We start from the raw sequence: 17,226 nt of genomic DNA on the forward strand, positions 1-17,226 counted from the left end.
ACTCTGTGGTATACTTAAGCTTGATAATGGTGTTGGATGGGACAGCGCTCAACTGGTGTCGACAAGAGGTGCTGAGGGCACAAATGAGTAACACGGTGCTCTTTGGGAAGATGAAGGATCCCGAGTTGATGGTGTTTAACTTCCGGGGGCAACTACAATGCAGGATGGGGGGAACGTGTGTTGAAGGCCCCATTCAGACTTATCCCAAGTTCTGGAACCTGAATCCCCTAACAGCGAGTGGACAAGAGATCTTGAGAATTCCCGCATGGAAGAAGAGTTTCGAGTTGGTGAAAAGGGAGCTAGAGGGGATAATGGAGAAGGATATCTTGCCAGCAAGCATTCCTGAGTTCCCAACAGTCAGGAGAATGACCCTGGGAATGAAAAATCCCTGGTGGTCCCATCCCTGTTCGCGAGAGCTGCGGCATAGAGGCAGCAAAGAGAATTCACCGATGGCTGGGACCCCCTGTTCATCGGGTATACCGCAGTGGTCTATTTCCACACCTGTGATATAAAATAAACTCATGGACGACTCAAGCGAAGAAGACGAGAGGCTCGATGCCTCCAAAGCTCGAGGTGCGAGAGATCTTGAGAACGCTTGATCGGGCGGGTTTGGAAAACATGTTACCGGTGTGGGACGATGGCAGAATGATTTTAGAAGAAGGGCAGATCGCACTAAAGGACGAGATGAAGTTTGCCACGAGAAAATACCGAGCGCCTTACGGATTAGAACAGGTGGAGATGAGACAGGAAGGGAAGGAGCTGGATGCGGCAGGCCCGTTGTGTAAGGCTCTGACGGAATACAAAAAATCAGACCCAGCGACACCATCACCCCTGTCATTGGGCACCCTTGGAGACAAGAGAAGCGGCCCCGTAGAAGACCGATTTATTAGGATACTTGAGAGGAGGAGAGCCGAGTCAGAAGAAGAAAGCATGGATGAAACTCTCAGTGAGGCAGGAGAGGAGATGGAAGTGGGAAACACGCCGGAACCAAAACAAGCGGAAGAGGGTTTCACCGCCCATGAACTGTTGAAAGATCTGAGCGGAGACGATTGGGCAGACACTGCCACACCACCTCTGACCTCATCTCCTCGTAAGAACCTGGAGTTACCACTGACGAGCGAGACTTCCAACATGGGAATGATACTCTTGAGTGCGAAAGAAAGTGAAAACAATACCTTCGAAGGGAACAAGGCCGTGTTCCTAAGGATTCTGGACGAGAAGGCTTGGCAGGAGTTCTTGAGGGAGTTTAACCGAGATGCGAATAGCGAGACCACATTAGACAACTTCAAAGAAGAGCTGTGGATTACGGTGGTGAAGTTCGGGGAACCTGTCCTGATGGCAAATGGGCTGGATGAAAAAGCAAGAAAAGAGCTGTTGAGCAAGATGGTCGAGTTGAGAGGGACACAACCGAAGACCAGAGATGATGAATGTACAGACAGCTCTACTCTGGAACAAAAAATTGTCGATAAAATAGTTGAGGGTGTAAGGAGGGATAACATTGAAACTAGTAATATAATTAAAAGTACTAATATCCTTAAGTCTCGAGCAGGGGGGAGGTAAGAGTTGGAAGGATTGGATGGAGACAAGGAGGTCGAATCAGTGATGATAACGGTGACGCCCCCAAGTAGAGACGTGAGGTCTCGCAAGAGAAAGAGAGAGGTAGAAGGGTTGGGTAGTCCTTCGGCGGACGCAGTCTCAGAGAAAAACCTGAGAGAGACGGCTCCCATGGTTCTGGCACGGTGGAAGACAGCAGCCTACAAGAGTAGCTCCGAACCAAGGAAGTTGCTCGAGGTAGAAAAAGAGATGGAGGTTTCCACCAGTTTGGTAACAGAAGAAGACTTCAGACCCCAGAAGACGAATACGAAGAGGGGTTCGACGAGTGGACAGATATGTGAGGTGGATGTCGGCAAGGATTGGATCTCAAGTGGACACCAGGCCACCGGGAAGCAAGTAACTAGTGATCCTATCGAGAAGAACAGAACGAGGAATACCTCCCGGCCGTGGTGGGTGGCTCTGGAGACATTGAAGGAGCTAGAAGACTGCCTAAAGAAACTCGATAGTGGAGTGTCGCGCAAGCGACGCAATTGGGTTACCCAGCAGAAGGCTGATATTAACAAGTTAGAAGTGGGGAGCCAACTGAAAAGAACTTGGCAGAACTTATTGCGGGATCATTTTGAGGAAGCGATGAGGACACCCTCATCGGCGTTGCCGTTGATGGCGAATCCCTTCGTTAGAACAGCGTGACAGCTGATGTTTGCATGGAGCCTGGTGGGAATAGAATTCGAGACGTTGACCTCACGTGACAAGTTTAAACTGGGTAGCAAGAACCTGGAAGTTTATCAAATGCTAATGTAACACGTCGCCAGGGACAATTCAGTCTTGAGTCTGGCAAGGAGGAAAGATGCTACATGTTTCCTTAGATGGATAATATCGTTTCTGGAGTAATGGGGATAGCGTACAACCCCTTCTTCTTCTTAGGATCGGAGGCCGGAGGCGCTCACAGGAACCACGAAGGAGCGGAGCTACTGAAGTTTTGGACGGACAAGATAATAAAGATAGACACAGTGGAGAGAGAGAGACCAAGCTTGGGCATGATTCTCGAGAAAACACCAGAGGTGATAAGCGTGCCGCGCTCAAGTAAAAGAGTAGAATTGAAAATGGGCAACGGGAACGGCATGTTGGTCACGAATTTGGGAGTGGTGTGGAAATTGCTGAGACCCTCCTGGTGTCCGCATCCCCACGCGAGCCTGATCGAGGAAGTCACAGAGCGAGTGAGGTTAGCACCAACGGAGGACGCGGATCTAGCAACATTGAGTATAGTGCACAAGTTGATCTTGCCTCAGGTGAAGGAGTCAGGCGGAGCGACGAACAAACTAGGGTTGGCGAAGAAGATGGAGCCGGGCAGTTGTCATGATTCGACGTGTGGAAGTGGCGAGCACTGTGATGGACGGTCATGCGTTAGGGTACAATCCTTCCAAAAAGAAGATCTAGTCACTTGGTTTGAAGATATCACAGAGAGGGCGAAGATTGAAGTACACATAGAGGCTGAGTGTTACGCGAGTACCACTGTGAATATAGCATCAGCTCTGGGTTTCTTCTCAAGGATGTGCCGTCTGCAGTCACTGGAGAGGCTAGAGTCTGAACACCATTTGGTGACCGCGTTGAATGTGGAGTCATGCCCCGGGGTGTTGAAGGTAACCCAGAAACACATTAAAAGCTGGAAGGTCGGACTTGAGGTGTAAATGGGATTTCCTATGAGTGAAGCCTATGGTCTACCTCTAAATGCGAAGTCCCTAGTGGGGTCACTGATGGCCAACCTGCGGCAACCACTACCCATTGCACTTGGCGATGGTGGAGGTATCCAGCCAAAGGGTATTGATAGGCAAAGCCTTCTCGGTGCCCAAGTGAGTAAGATTGGCTCGGATGTCGCATCACTCTCACATGTTGTTGAGAAAAAAAAGAGGAACAGTGCCGAGAGAGCAGAGGGATGACTTGAGCGAAATCTGGGGGGAAGAACTTTTGAGTTTGGAAAGTGAAAACACAAATGACCACGAGAGACAAAACGTGATTGGGAAACCGGTGGGTGGTGCTCCAAACATGGAGAAGAACGATACGATACACGAGAACATGATGGAACTTGAACCTCTCCTAGAAGCCTCGGAAGAGCGCAACCGTAGGAGTATTGACATCACACATGGGGAATGTCCATGCCAATGTTTGCTACAAACGGTGTGGTATCCGGATCACGCAAACCTCTGCCTGGTGTGGGATGTGGAAAAAATTCGGTCGATAGGACTACCGGAGCACAGGCAAAAGGTGACGCTCTTGGTGGTGAGCACGTTGCTGGCTCTACGATGGATTGAAGAAAATGTAACGAAGTATCGGGAATCGAAGACGACAACGGCGGAGTCGATATACGCGATAGATTACAGCAGGAGAATGGAGTTGTTTGAGACTGCATGCAAGGTATTTGCCATACCAATGGAAGTCAGACATGTATGGAGCCGCTTAAGGTTCTTTCCTTGGTTTCGAGCGACGTCGACGTCCTGGTTATACATGGTAACGAAGGATCATATGGGAGTGGAGAGCACACCTGCGATGGACGATCATGCGTCAGGATACTGTCATTTCAGAAAGAAGATCTGGTCACTTGGTTTGAAGACATCACGGAGAGGGAGAAGAGTGAAGTGCAGATAGTGGCGGAATGTTACGCGAGAACCACGGTGAACATAGCAACAGCTCTCGGATTCTTTTCGAGGATGTGCAGCTTGCAATCACTGGAGAGGCTAGAGTCTGAACACCATTTGGTGACTGCGTTGAGCGTGGAATCATGGCCTGGAGTGTTGCAGGTGACTCAAAAGCACATCCGGAGCTGGAAGGTCGGTCTCGAGGCGGAAATTGGATTTCCCATGAGCGAAGCCTATGGTCTGCCATTAAATGCGAAATCCCTAATAGGGTCAGTGATGGCCAACTTGTGTGGAAGCCACTACCCACTGCACATGGCGATGGTGGAGGTATCCAGCCAGAGAATATTAGTGGAAAAAGCCTTCTCAGTGCCCAAGTGCGTAAGGTTTTGCTCGGATGTCGCATCACTCGCACAAATTGTTGAGAAAAATCCGAGGGACAGTGCCAAAAGAAATGAGAGATGACATGGGTGAAATCTGGGGGGAAGAGCTTTTGAAGTTGGAAAGTGAGAACACAAGCTACCACGAGAGACAAAACGTGATCGGAAAACCTGTGGGGGGTGCTCCAAACCTGGAGGAGAACGATACTACGCACGGAAAAATGATGGAGCTTGAGCCTCTCTTGGAAGCCTCGGGAGAGCGCAACCTCAGGAGCATTGAGATCACCCATGGAGAATGCCCATGCCACTGTCTGGCACAAACGGTGTGGTATCCAGATCACGCGAACCTTTGCCTGGTATGGGATGTGGAAGAAACTCGGTCAATAGGATTACCGGATCACCGGCAAAAGGTGACGCTCTTGGTGGTGAGTACGATGCTGGCTCTAAGATGGATTGAAGAGAATGTAACGAAGTATCGGGAAACAAAGACGCCAACGGCTCAGTCGATATACGCGATAGATTACAGCAGAAGACTCGAGTTGTTTGATATGCATGCAAAGTATTCGCCATACCAATGGAAGACAGGCACGTGTGGAGCCGCATAGGATTCTTTCCGAGGTTTCGAGCGACGTTGACATCTTGGTTATACATGGTGACGAAAGATCACATGAAGAAAAACCAAAAGAAATATCGACAATTCCTGGTCGAGATAGGACCGGAAACCTTCATGAGACCTCTGCTGACCCATCGAAATGCGATCACGACGGGATGGAAAAGAGTCGGAATGGTGTCAAAAGATAATACTAAGGCGAGAGAATCGATACTGGAAGAAGACTTAGCGAAGAACGTGAGCCTGAGTCTGCACAATTCCTTCTTTTTGAATCGGGAGTCGAGAGTGAAGGGTTTGCCCAATCAGGCAAAGAGGTTGCAGGAGCAGAGGGAATGGATGCGGTCTCATGAACAGCTGAAGGCTTGGGAGGAGATCGTGATTAGCTCCGATGATGAGGAGGCACTGTTGAAACAGATTGCGGTGTCAGATGCGTCTTGGCCTAGTACCTCGAAGGTGAATCACGCGAGATGAGCAGGTGGCTCAATGGGAAATTCTAGAGTCTTGAGTCTTGAGAGGGAAGGAAAGGGGCTCGAGGGTGAACTGGGATGAAATCTGGGTTCACGAAAACGAAATTTTAACAAATGAGATATTGTTAACAATATGCTATATCTATTATATAAATCAAATTGCTGCATGACAATTTCCTGATTGAATAGGACAAAAGAAAATTTAGATTATTAGCTTAAAAAGCCAAAATTCAAAAGTGCAGGTGTGTGCAGATTTTGATTGCTGTTTAGCGATAGTGTGAAAATTTTATATGGTCGTGAATTTTGGGTTGTAGATAAACTTAAGTCTGCTGCAAACTTCTGTAAATGACCACTGGTACTGTATCTTGAGCAACACTCGGAATTCTGGGGATTCACTGGCAGACGGCAACACGTGATGAGGACATCGATCTTGAGTGTAGGGAGCATGTGCCAGTCGGTCATATTTGGAAGTTTGACCTTGAGCAGTGTGGAGAGAAACATGATTTTGGAGTCAAACTAATTTTTTCAAATTTTCGAATTGCACATGTCATGCACAACTTTCTCGCGACAACTGAAAATATTAGAAATAGAATCAGAACGATCGAATAACAATTGCGGGAAAAAGGCATATAAAAACAGCGGGAAATTGCTATTCGCAATTTCCGAGATCCTAGTAAAACACGAGAGTAGAGCTGTCCTATCTTGATATAGGAGACAGAGTAACCACGAGAGTGAATCGAAATCCAACTGAACCAGAGTGAACCTTCAGTGGAAGGGTAACAACTGAAGTCTCCCAATGGTTCAGTCCCCAAAACTATACTCTCAACTAAAAAACTCATTTCCTTTGATTGGGACTCATTGATAGCAAACTTCTCAAGTTATATCCAATTATATTTATGCTAGAGTTTCAAGTTAATTTAATTATTTCAATCCTCAAGTGTGCTTATATGTGAGTATTCAATTTAATTTTCCCGAGTGTATTTTATGATTGTTATGTTGAGATAAGGTGAGTTTTAGGTTGATCCATCTGAAATGGATCAAAGTTCAACTGTCTAATAAAAAGTAACCTTACGGACTGTTCCGACCCTGTTTTTAACGGCCTTTGCGTGTTTTGGGTATTTTGAGACCTAAGTATGGGGACGTTCTTATTTTCTTGGGTAATTTGGTAGTGGCCTTTAAGCTGTAACGGGTTTTAGTCTCATGTCGCAAGTGAACCGAATTGGCTCCGACTGTTTTGAGGTAGAAAAACACAAGAGATAGTGTCCCTGACTCTTGAGCCAATGGTTATAGGGCCTATTTCTCTTAAGCCTCATATGTGACCGAAGTAGGCGACTGTTACATTTGGCTGCCGGGAGAACTGCTTGAAAAACTGGTTATCACCCATTTTCACGTTAGTGACCTTGCATAACGAACTTCTTAGTTATTTGTCATTTTGCAAAAAACAAGGGCTCGTACGCAAAAAAATATAGGAGTTTTGGCATGCTAAAGCAATTTTTCAGGAGGTAAAAACCATACTGGGCGTCTAGTTTTTCAATGACATCCTATATTTTTTCAAGCTCTTTAATTTTTTCCTCAAGCAATTATTTACGGCAAAGTTCGCCCATTGGAGATCCTAAAATGAGGAGTTCTTTTTTGTTTTAATTTTTATTTCGGTGCAAATTTTTCGAAATTGTGTTTAAATTGAATTTTACTGTGTTTTAGTAGTCGGTCCCAATAAAACAGAATTCGCCTTTCTCAGTGTTCAAGCTCAAGCCGTAAATTTGTTCCAATTTCAGAATGTTTTTAAGGTACCGGAGTACTACCTTATAGTCGTCGGCTAAATTTCCGTCATCTAAATACCAAATGTTAATTTTCGACTCCAATTGTATGACTAGTGTATGAATTGCTTCTGCAAAAAAGGTGGGGCTTCAGGATCACCTTGCTGAGTTCCGTCTTCTGACCTTATGACAGAGATTCCGTAAAAAAAGTATATAGGATTACCATACGCGCAATGGGTGTAATTATACAATTCGGAACGATTTGAATAAATATGATACAGCATTGTTTATCTCGTTAGAGAGTTAAAGGCATTCTTAAAATCTAGTTTTAAAAGAACAGTGCATTTTGGATTGTCGTCGCGTTCAATAAGGTTTCGAAACGAGTGTGCAGCTATTTCTGCTCCTCGTTTGGTACCGCATCCTACCTGTACATTTCCGAAAAAAATTTTGTCGCTCGGAGAGGGCCTTGCTTCCAGCGCATTTAGACGCAATATGTCTCAGCGTGTTGCCTATGTGTCAACTGCTTGTGTTGTTTCTCTAGGGTTTTCACGCAATCCAGACCTCCACAAATGAGACCTTCCAGTCCACATACTTCTGCCAGCTAGCTACCAGGTTTAACCCAGTCCTCTGGTCCCCAGTCGGGCAACTCTGTTGCTCTTAGAGGCTGTCGTCATCACATTATACATGCTATCAAGATCACGCAGGTTACAGTCTGAATTTAGTTCCCTCTGTACATCTTGTGTTGCCTGTAGTATCGAATCAGCGGTGGGACTAGGACACCACGATGGTCTTATCAGTTCCCACACTACCATCAAGCTCGTTCTCAGTAATTCATCTGAGAATCTCAATCCAAAATCCACTCGTTTTTCGGATTCTGGCACTGAAGGTGCAGCTACCTTTTCTTCCAAGCCAATTTGTAACATCTTCTACATCGTAAACGATGTCATTTATGTTGTCCGACAGACTTTCCGCCAAGGAAACACGCGAGTCTTTTGAAACTCTCTCGAGTACTCGGACATTTGAGATGGCTGCATTAACATAATTGTCTGCCACTAAATCATTACCTATTGTTGCATTATTAACAGATTTTACATCAACGCATAAAGGACACTGAAATAAAATGCTGTCATTTCCAGGAGCAGCTTTATAATTTTGACAAAAACTTGAGCAAATTCTTGTGTTTTGGGCGAATTCAACAAATTCTTTTTGTTAATTTTGCTTGCATTGGGCGTGGCGACTATAGAAGGAGCGAAAAAGAGCTATGGACTAGATCGGTTTTTTTCTTCGCGGTTATATAGGTATTCGAAGAAAAACACGCAGAGAATCGACTTAAAATTTAGTTTCATTCCTTTCAGGTGTCTGTAATTAGACAACATGATCTAAAAATAGCGCTCAGATTAACTTACATGAAATTTTAAAAAAATTGAAGACTTCTATTGATCAGCAACTTTTATTGCGATATTCTTATATAGGTATGACCTGTTTGATGTTACCTTTTGCCTTTCATATATGAATTAAAGTGGAGCACACATGATAAGCAGTTAGTGGGAATTTTAGAAATCAGCAAATATAAAAATAAAAGACAATTTAATTAATTTAAATTTAAAAACGAATTAAAAAAATCAAAAACAAGGAACAATCTCACCCGAGCTCAGTAGGTCCAGCGGTGCATCACTAGACTCTTTAATCCAGTTCCAGTTTCCCACCTCCCCACAAAAAGCCACTTGACAGACAAATCTCTGAAATCCCTCAGAGGGCGCTCCACAAACAGGCACAAACATCAGACATAACAAATCTATTTATTAAGTTTTTCACAACAATTAGGCTAAAAATTACCTTTTAGCCTTTTAAAAGTGAATTGCTCTGTAATGATTGTAGCGACACAATCGTTACAATTCGGAGCTGTCTCTGATAATTCTCAGTTGTATCCTGTTATTTCTCGTAGTTGTTTCTATCGCAACTATTGTTTTTGTGCTTTTCTTCTGATTTACTTCTAAAATGGCCGTATCAATCATTTCACGGAAGTGTGACGTCACAAATCGAATTCTTAAAATTAAAATTTCTAGAATTTTCCGACCTTCACGATTCGTCTAATCGTTTAAATAACGTTACTAATCGGTTAAAATCGCTAATCTTCCAGGTCAGCGGCTATGAATTCGAAACTTGCATTTTCGTCCATTCTGGTCGAATGTCACATACTCCCCGGACAGCCGAATCAATGTCCCAATTGAATCTCGTAGTCTTCGTCAAAATGGTACAGTCCCATCGAACAGAATTTACAAAATGCAATAAATCACCTTTATCCACGTCGTATCGACTCACTGCAGAACATAAATGGCATCATACTACACTACTATAGCCTTCCAATTCTTTCATTATGTAACATTCGCCCGGAAGTACATATCGACGGAAAATAAAGCAAGGTTCTAAAACGACATGCTACCGTCTAAAAACAGCTCTACATGCTTTTCACCGTCTCTGCCGAAGCCAGTTCTTTGGTGATTTTCCTAACATCGCTTCGACAAAACGTTACTCTAGTTGCGGCTTTGGTTAAAACATTCAAATTGACTTAGATACATGCAATATTAGTGAACTCATGGCTGGTTCTCTGTATCCCCAGACCACGAGGTCACTCCTAAAAAACAGTGCTACTACTATTTATTATATTACTATTGTTTTTGTTCAGTAGATAAAATTCATGATCTACATCGAAGATGGATCAACCTTTTCCCTCAACTCCTAGCTTCTCATTGTCAGAAAACGAATTCATATGTTAAATAAACTCAATTCAGGAGATAATCGGGAAGCTAAAAGTTTGTATAAAATGGTTTAAGTTCAAGTCCCGAGACCCCTCCGGATTCCTGAATCCGGGGAAATAACAACCTTATTTCAACTCCGGATGGCTGGTTTATACCCTTCACCGTTGTTGTGAATGGCCTTGCAACGATTGTAGCGACACAGTCGTTGCAACTCGGAGCGGTCTCTGTCAACTCTGCTATTCGTTCAATTCTCGTTGTTGTTTTTATTGCAACTAACGTTGTTGTTTTCGCAACTTCTATCGTTTTTCTGTTTTTATTATGGATTTCATCCAAAGTGGTCTTTTTGACGTTTCTCGGAAATGTGACGTCACAATTAGAATTTTTAAAATTTAAGAATTTCCGAATCCTTCAGCCTTCACGATTTGTCTAATCGTCTGAATAACACTATTAATCCTCCAACACTGCCAATTCGGAAGGTCAGCTGCTGATAATTTTGTATGTCAATTCTGGTCGACTGTCACATACTCCCCGGACAGCCCGGTCAATGTCCCCATTGAATCTCCTATTGTTCGTAAAAATGGCACAGTGCCATCGAACAGAATTTACAAAATGCACGAAACTGTTTTTATCCACGTCATATCGATTCACTGCAGAATATAAATGGCATCATACTACACCACTATAGCCTTCCAAAATCTTTCACTAATCTGCACTTTCGAGGATAGGACTTAAGATAAAACATTTTTTTCTGACTTCCAATGTCAATGCCCTGATTTTAAAACGTTTTCTCCTAGGTTTTAAAAAGTGTTCGTTTGCAGGACAGTCCTGCCAACCAACACGCTAAAATTATCCTACCATGCTTCTTCCCTTCGGAAGTTTTAGTTGTTATTGGTCCTGAATATTAAAATTAACGAACTCTGTGGTTAGAAAAAAAGCAAGGAAACAATCTCCCTCTTCAAGAGATTATCCAAGTCTTTCATGTCACCACAAAGTGATCAGTCGTCCTAGTTGATTAAAAACATTCATGCAGGCTGGAATATTTAAATATAGTCTCCACGCAAGCCTTTCTAAATAATTAGTAAGTGTCTCTAAAGCCACTAACTAAAATCAAAACGCAAATTTTTAAATGCAACAAATTCTTTGATGTTCAAAATTCAACTAAATGTTTTCTTTCAATTAGAACTTGCAACCAAGTTTTCAATTAGACCTTGGTTGCTTTGTTTCTCACTTGAGTTTTTTGTCATATACAAAACAATTCTGAGTTTTAACTTCTCTTTTCGTCACTTCTTTGTTTCTTCGTTTTTCGTCGTTTAGAAGTACTAAGACCTCTAAATTCGTCTGATTTTCTTTCTTTTTGCATCTTGTTTTTCGGCCAGTTGTCAATGTTACATCTCCTCCTCCTCCTGCGATATTGACTCTGCGCTCTCAGTTTCTGTGTCTTGTAACACATCGGTAGCTATTCTGACGCTGTTTGTAGCCGTCCTCCAACACTTCTGCTCTTCTGACCTTTGACTATATCAAAGTAGGGGATCCACGTTAGATTCTCTGTTTCTGCAGAAGCTGTTGTGGAGGCACAACGTCACGTTTCTCTCCAAATCTTCCCTCAACATCTCTTATTTCTCCCTTCCATTACGTTCACTCATCCTGGAGAGTCTCTTTACTGCGGTGGTCACTGCATTCCGATGAGTTATAAAAGCTCGCTTGAAGGCTCCTGCTCCAATGTCCAGGTGATACATACTGTACACTCTGCCGTGCTTCGACATATGGTTCTTGGCATATTCGCACATCCATGCAGTCATGTTGGCTCTAAACCATGGCATCAGTCATCTTCTTGCCCATATCTTTTTCACTTCCATCGGAATGTTCACAATCTTGCACATTGTCTCAAAAAGATCGAAATCTTTTAGACAATCCAGTTTCTGCAATTGTTCTCTCGTTGGCGCCTCCTGTCTATTGTTCTCCTTCACTTGAGCTTCCAGCCATCGTATCGCTGTCATAACTCCCACTATCACTATGGATATGGGCCGTCATGAGTCTGGTAAACCCATGGAGAGCAGCTCTCCAGAGTCTCAGATCAACGCCAGATTACTACGCCCAGTGTACCACCATGTTTGCAGCAAGCAATGGCAGGGAAACTCATCATGTGTTAACATGATGCTCCTCCAATTACGCTTTCCCGAAGCTTCCAGTAGTGGTTCCACTTCCATCATCACTCGGTGGACTTCATCATTCTCATCTACTGTATTGTAATCCGTAATGATTCATCCTCTTTGTTTTTGTCTTTCAAAGTCACTGAAGTTCCCCCTGACATATCCCATGAAATTCCTTCCCAATATCGATTCTAACTACTCCTTAGTTCTCTCTGGAACTGCTGAGAACATTTTGCACAGTACCTCGTAAGACTTTTCTGACATTCTCGCTGATCTTACACACCGAGAAGGCTTGATCCACGATCGTTCTCGTACTTTTCACATCAACAGGTACGAAATGCACCTAGTATCTGCTCTTGCACATTGAAACTAACGTCGATCCCACCAAATATCGTGCTCCTGATGGTCTACAATAAGTTTCGCTGTGTCTGATGTTCATTTCTGTCTCGATTGCTTCCCTCCATTTCCTATGTATTTCTGCTCAGTCTGCAAAACTCCTGGGAACATTTCTACACTGATGGCTGTCGCCATCTCATGTTTCTGTTCTAGATTCAGTAGCGACTGTAAAGAACCAAACATGCTGTAGAATCCTAGTGCAGTCTCTAGATTCATCTCGGTTCCTCCATGACAATCTGCGATCAGTTCCGTTTCCGTTTTTGCCTTCATCACAATGTTCCCAAGCAATATCATCAACTGCTTGTGTTGTTTCTCTAGGGTTTTCACGCAATCCAGACCTCCACAAATGAGACCTTCCAGTCCACATACTTCTGCCAGACAGCTACCAGGTTTAACCCAGTCCTCTGGTCCCCAGCCGGGCAACTCTGTTGCTCTTAGAGGCTGTCGTCATCACATTATACATGCTATCAAGATCACGCAGGTTACAGTCTGAATTTAGTTCCCTCTGTACATCTTGTGTTGCCTGTAGTATCGAATCAGCGGTGGGACTAGGACACCACGATGGTCTTATCAGTTCCCACACTACCATCAAGCTCGTTCTCAGTAATTCATCTGAGAATCCCAATCCAAACTCCACTCGTTTGTCGGATTCTGGCACTGAAGGTGCAGCCACCTTTTCTTCCAAGCCAATTTGTAACATCTTCTACATTGTAAACCATGTCATTTATGTTGTCCGACAGACTTTCCGCCAAGGAAACACGCGAGTCTTTTGAAACTCTCTCGAGTACTCGGACATTTGAGATGGCTGCATTAACATAATTGTCTGCCACTAAATCATTACCTCTTGTTGCTTTTTTAACAGATTTTACATCAACGCATAAAGCACACTGAAACCATTGGGTTTTCTAGAGTCACCAAGAGAAATATTTACACAACTGATATGATACAAACTAGAGCAACAATCACATCTAATCCAAATTATCAGTCTTGAAGGTTTTAAGCAATCTTTGCTTGTACACTCTTTGTTGTTTTTCCTCATCTTGACCCAACATAAAGGTAAAAAATGAATTTTGACTAGAATTTAGGGGACTGAACCTTGATAAAAGCCTTGATCTGTTTAAATTAAATGCTGTCATTTCCAGGAGCAGCATTATAATTTTGACAAAAATTTGAGCAAATTCTTTTGTTTTGGGCGAATTCAACAAATTCTTTTTGTTGATTTTGCTTGCATTGGGCGTGGCGACTCTAGAAGGAGCGAAAAAGAGCTATGGACTAGATCGGTTTTCTTCTTCGCGGTTATATAGGTATTCGAAGGAAAACACGTAGAGAATCGACTTAAAATTTAGTTTCATTCCTTTCAGGTATCTGTAATTCGAAAACATGATCTGAAAATAGCGCTCAGATTATTTTACATGAAATCTTAAAAAAAATTGAAGACTTCTATTGATCAGCAACTTTTATTGCGATATTCTTATATAGGTATGACCTGTTTGATGTTACCTTTTACCTTTCATAGATGAATTAAAGTGGAGCACCCATGATAAGCGGTTAGTGGGAATTTTAGAAATCAGCAAATATAAAAAAAAAACAATTTAATTAATTTAAATTTAAAAACGAATTAAAAAAATCAAAAACAAGGAACAATCTCACCCGAGCTCAGTAGGTCCAACGGTGCACCACCAGACTCTTTAATCCAGTTCCAGTTTCCCATCTCCCAACAAAAAGCCACTTGACAGACATGTCTTTAAAATCCCTCAGAGGGCGCTCCACAAACAGGCACAAACATCAGACATAACAAATCTATTTATTAAGTTTATCACAACAATTAGGCTAAAAATTACCTTTTAGCCTTTTAAAAGTGAATTGCTCTGTAATGATTGTAGCGACACAATCGTTACAATTCGGAGCTGTCTCTGATAATTCCCAGTTGTAACCTGTTATTTCTCGTAGTTGTTTCTATCGCAACTATTGTTTTTGTGCTTTTCTTCTGATTTACTTCTAAAATGGCCGTATCAATCATTTCACGGAAGTGTGACGTCACAAATCGAAATCTTGAAATTAAAATTCCCAGAATCTTCCGACCTTCACGATTCGTCTAATCGTTTAAATAACGTTACTAATCGGTTAAAATCGCTAATCTTCCAGGTCAGGGTCTATGAATTCGAAACTTGCATTTTCGTCCATTCTGGTCGAATGTCACATACTCCCAGGACAGCCGAATCAATGTCCCCATTGAATCTCGTAGTCTTCGTCAAAATGGTACAGTCCCATCGAACAGAATTTACAAAATGCAATAAATCACCTTTATCCACGTCGTATCGACTCACTGCAGAACATAAATGGCATCATACTACACTACTATAGCCTTCAAATTCTTTCATTATGTAACATTCGCCCGGAAGCACATATCGACGGAAAATAAAGGTTCTAAAACGACATGCTAGCGTCTAAAAACAGCTCTACATGTTTTTCACCGTCTCTGCCAAAGCCAGTTCTTTGGTGATTTTCCTAACATCGGGTCGACAAAACGTTACTCTGCTTGCGGCTTCGGTCAAAACATTCAAATTGACTTAGATACACGCAAAATTAGTGAGCTCATGGCTGGTTCTCTGTATCCCCAGACCACGAGGTCACTCCTAAAAAACAATGCTACTACTATTTATTATATTACGATTGTTTTTGTTCAGTAGATAAAAATCATGATCTCCATCGAAGATGGATCAACCTTTTCCCTCAACTCCTAGCTTCTCATTGTCAGAAAACGAATTCATATGTTAAATAAACTCAATTCAGGAGATAATCGGGAAGCTAAAAGTTTGTATAAAATGGTTTAAGTTCAAGTCCCGAGACCCCTCCGGATTCCTGAATCCGGGGAAATAACAACCTTATTTCAACTCCGGATGGCTGGTTTATACCCTTCACCGTTGTTGTGAATGGCCTTGCAACGATTGTAGCGACACAGTCGTTGCAACTCGGAGCGGTCTCTGTCAACTCTGCTATTCGTTCAATTCTCGTTGTTGTTTTTATTGCAACTAACGTTGTTGTTTTCGCAACTTCTATCGTTTTTCTGTTTTTATTATGGATTTCATTCAAAGTGGTCTTTTTGACGTTTCTCGGAAATGTGACGTCACAATTAGAGTTTTTAAAATTTAAGAATTTCCGAATCCTTCAGCCTTCACGATTTGTCTAATCGTCTGAATAACACTATTAATCCTCCAACACTGCCAATTCGGAAGGTCAGCTGCTGATAATTTTGTATGTCAATTCTGGTCGAATGTCACATACTCCCCGGACAGCCCGGTCAATGTCCCCATTGAATCTCGTATTGTTCGTAAAAATGGTACAGTGCCATCGAACAGAATTTACAAAATGCAAGAAACTGTTTTTATCCACGTCATATCGATTCACTGCAGAACATAAATGGCATCATACTACACCACTATAGCCTTCCAAAATCGTTCACTAATCTGCACTTTCGAGGATAGGACTTAAGATAAAACATTTTTTTTCTGACTTCCAATGTCAATGCCCTGATATTAAAACTTTTTCTCCTAGGTTTTAAAAATTGTTAGTTTGCAGGACAGTCCTGCCAACCAACAAGCTAAAACTATCCTACCATGCTTCTTCACTTAGGAAGTTTTAGTTGTTATTGGTCCTGAATATTAAAATTAACGAACTCTGTGGTTAGAAAAAAACAAGGAAACAATCTCCCTCTTCAAGAGATTATCCAAGTCTTTCATGTCACCGCAAAGTGATCAGTCGTCCTAGTTGATTAAAAACATTCATGCAGGCTGGAATATTTAAATATACTCTCCACGCAAGCCTTTCTAAATAATTAGTAAGTGTCTCTAAAGCCACTAACTAAAATCAAAACGCAAATTTTTAAATGCAACAATTTCTTTGATGTTCAAAATTCAACTAAATGTTTTCTTTCAGTTTTCAATTCGAACTTGGTTGCTTTGTTTCTCACTAGAGTTTTTTGTCACATAAAAAGAAATTCTGAGTTTTAACTTCTTCTCTTTTCGTCACTTCTTTGTTTCTTCTTTTTTCGTCGTTTAGAAGTTCTAAGACCTCTAAATTCGTCTAATTTTCTTTCTTTTTGCATCTTGTTTTTCGGCCATTTGTCAATTTTACATCTCCTCCTGCGACATTGACTCTGCGCTCTCAGTTTCTGTGTCTTGTAACACATCGGTAGCTATTCTGACGCTGTTTGTAGCCGTCCTCCAACAATTCTGCTCTTCTGACCTTTGTCTATATCAAAGTAGGGGATCCACGTTAGATTCTCTGTTCCTGCAGAAGCTGTTGTGGAGGCACAACGTCACGTTTCTCTCCAAATCTTCCTTCAACATCTCTTATTTCTCCCTTCCATTACGTTCACTCATCCTGGAGAGTCTCTTTAATGCGGTGGTCACTGCATTCCAATGAGTTATAAAAGCTCGCTTGAAGGCTCCTGCTCCAATGTCCAGGTGATACATACTGTACACTCTGCCGTGCTTCGACATATGGTTCCTGGCATATTCGCA

The 17,226-nt window shown here is 42.4% G+C and overlaps 1 protein-coding gene across 1 annotated transcript in view; it reads left to right on the top strand.

Moving 5' to 3' along the window:
• LOC134853395 (uncharacterized) overlaps nt 1-17,226 on the top strand; it is a 551,043-nt gene that overhangs the window by 19,303 nt on the left and 514,514 nt on the right. The gene's annotated exons all lie outside the window — the stretch shown is intronic.

Source organism: Symsagittifera roscoffensis, chromosome 8, assembly GCF_963678635.1.
Source record: "Symsagittifera roscoffensis chromosome 8, txSymRosc1.1, whole genome shotgun sequence".
Classification (NCBI taxonomy): Eukaryota; Metazoa; Xenacoelomorpha; order Acoela; family Convolutidae; genus Symsagittifera; species Symsagittifera roscoffensis.